The following is a 3291-nucleotide window of genomic DNA, read 5'->3' on the forward strand; positions in this document are numbered from 1 at the left end:
AGAGTAACTGGCTGAAGGCTGGAGAAGTGGTCCAAGAACCAGTTGTATCGTACCATCCCATGGCTAGCAGTGTTTGGGATTGCCCTAAGAAACTGAAACTGTGCAGCTCTCCACTGTGCCATGTCACAATCGAATGGGATCGGGTTGCCAACCCCTACCCGTAAGCCAGTGAGCATCGAAAAATCGTACGGGGTCAGAGTCAGCTCCCTAATCGATGAGAAATGGAACAAGTTAGTGGTGTTCCACCACCTCTCCACTAGGGCCCCGTATTGCAATGGTTCAGCCTTTATCTATATAACTCCTGAGCAGAAAGGCCCGAAGCCAGCGACGTCGACTAGTGTGCAGACCTCCTCAAGGATCCTCCCATACCAATGCTTGGGGCCAGAAACAGATCCGTAGCCGCCTATCCTCCTGGCTATCACCTGTGGTGTAGGAGTGTTGTCAGTATTCGCATTAAAGGACAAGCAAAGATTTGCTTATGAGATTTAAAACAAAATGTATTGAAAATCAAGAAAAGATTTCTTACCATGGAGGCGTTGGTGGACAAGTGCTCTGCGGGTTCTTGCAGCAAGATGTCCTTGTCAATCCCTGGGATGAGGCCCTCGAATCTTAGGATACCGCCAGGGGTCATGGCGTGTGTACGTGGATGGTAGGTGGCCGCATCAAAAGGTCTATCCGCCAAGGGAAGCAACTCAGGCTCAGGTACAGAAGGGAGGATGTCCTCGGCCTCCATGTCCTCACCAAGAATGGGACTGATACCCATAGCAAGGTCTGGGATGGGGAACTCATCACTTGTCATAGAGGGAGAATGAGAAAAATAAAGACAAGTGTGTAGGTGAGTGAGTGAGAGAGGAAAAACTCCAAGTATAAACCCTAGGAGAGAGAAAATAAAGAGGGAAAGGAAAAAACGAGAGAGGGTGTATAAAACCCAAACAAATATGTGAGAATCAAGGGGAAAAAACCAAGAGAAATCTCAAAACTCCACTAAAACAAATTTTAATCGGTTCAAAATGAAGAGGAGTGAAACGGTTTTAAGGAAAAAATCTACGACGGTTGATGGGTATTGTGAAGAGGGGAAACCTAGAGAGATGAGGGGTTTAGAGAGAGATGAGGAGTTTCGAGTGTGGGTGGATGTGGATTGAAGGACTGAAAGTGTTTTAAACCCTCACGGGTTACGATTTTACCGTATTACCCATCTGTCGGTGACTCGGCCGGCTCTTTGGGGCTCGGCCAGGCCTCATGCAATGCAGTTTGTTCATTTTGTTTATTCCAGTACAGGGTCGTCGTGTTTTATTCTAGGTAGGCCTCGATGCAAACAAGAAGAGAAGAAAACAGAGAGCGGAACAGCAAAAAGAAAGAATAAAAAGGAAAAAAAAAAGAAGAAAAAACAACAGATAACAGAAAATTAAAGAAGAGAAAAAAGAGAACAGAAAAAAGAAAGAAAGAGTTTTGTTCCTTTTGTTTCTTTTGTTTTATAATTTGTTCAAATATATATACATATATATATATATATATATCTTTCGTAGGTATGTTATTTCCAATTAGCCCACTTTCAAAGGGAAAATCGGCAAAATTGATTTCAAAATGTTAAATCGAGCATCGTTGTGATTGTTTTGATTCTATGTATGTTTGTTTAGTTTGTTAAAATTCACGTTCGAATCTTCATCAAATTCGTGTTTACGCTTTGTACCTAGGTTTGAGTTATCTCTGTGGGCTTCATTCTCCGAGGCCTTCTTAGGGATGAGATAATCTCGCTCTATTCTGAAAATTTGTTTGCTCTTTCGTTGATTTGATTTTCTCCTCTCGCGTGAGATGCGTTGGGTTGTGATTTTTTCAATTAAAAACATCAGGTGCACCTAGTTTTTACACCACCTTTCCTCTTCTAGCGTGTGATGCGTTAGGCAGTTGATTTTCTCAGTTAAAAACATTAGGTGTGCCTGGTGCTCACACCACCTTTCCTCTTTTCGCGTGAGACGAGTTAGGCAGTTGATTTCCTCAATTAAAAACATCAAGTGCGCCTGGTGTTCACACCACCTTTTCTTTTCTCGCGTAAAACGCATTAGGTTGTGATTTCCTCGGTTAAAAACATCAGGTGCGCCTAGTGTTCACACCACCTTTCCTCCTCTCGCATGAGACGTGTTAGGTTGCGATTTCCTCAATTAAAAACATCAAGCGTGCCTAGTGTTCACACCACCTTTCCTCGTTTTACGTGAAACGCACTAGGCAGTTGACTTCCTCGGTTAAAAATGTTAGGTGCGCCTAGTGTTCACACCATCTTTCCTCCTTTCGTGTGAGATGCACTAGGTGTAGACAACCCATTTTTTGACCACCCTTAAGACTTGGGCGCCACTGATTGATCACTCGATGATGAAAGTTATGCTATGAAAATGTTTGATTTCTTCAACAAGAAGAGCTTCTAAATCCCAACCTTACACCCCATTTTGGACCAAAACTATTTTAGACCTCCAAACCCTCTTTTTCAAAATATTTTTCCCCAAAAGTTTCTATGATGTTTCGAGGCTCGCATTTCTTTAAAAATTGCACTTTCGGTAAATCGAAGCAAGGACAAAATGGAAATAAATGGAAGAGATATGAACTTTTTGAAAAAAAATTTAGAAATATCTTATTTATGGGTTTGGAGTTGAAGAAAATAGGAGAGGAGGGAAGAAAACTAGTTGGGGAAATAGTTGGACAACAATCCATTAGGACAGAAATGAGCAGCCTTCACTAAAATAGGCAAATCTCTTTGCACACTTAGAAATTAGATGTGATGCTACCAACATTGGAAAGCAGACTTTCAAGGCTTCAATTTAGACTAAAAAAATGACCTAACACCGAGTCTGGATGAGGGAGATATGCCCATTTGAAGTCGGGCTTGGAAGTAGATTTTTGCCTGTCGGCCACTAATAGTGGCCGACTACCCAATTTTGGCCTGCTAGTGTAGACACCCCATTTTTGACCGTCCTCAAGACTTGGACGTCACCATTTGAACATTCGGTGATTATCCATGTTTGCGTTCGTTTGGAGTTCCCGGAGGTCTCGGCTTGCGCGCCTTGCCTCAGGATCTCCGAACTTGACTGTTTAGTGTCTGGTTTCACACCAAACACTTGTGTTTTGCCTTTGAGAGGCAGGGTAGGGCTTGTAGACCATCCCCACCCACCACCGGCAGTGGCTAGAGGCCACCGGCTGGCTTTTGCTGCCACCGGCAATGTATATTGCCGACCGGCACTATTTGTTGCCGGTCAGCACTTTTTAGTGCCGACCGGCACTCTTTTTTGCCAAGATGGCATT

The sequence above is a fragment of the Camellia sinensis genome, chromosome 7 (assembly GCF_055761805.1).
Source record: "Camellia sinensis isolate YWXY chromosome 7, ASM5576180v1, whole genome shotgun sequence".
In the NCBI taxonomy this organism is placed as follows: Eukaryota; Viridiplantae; Streptophyta; class Magnoliopsida; order Ericales; family Theaceae; genus Camellia; species Camellia sinensis.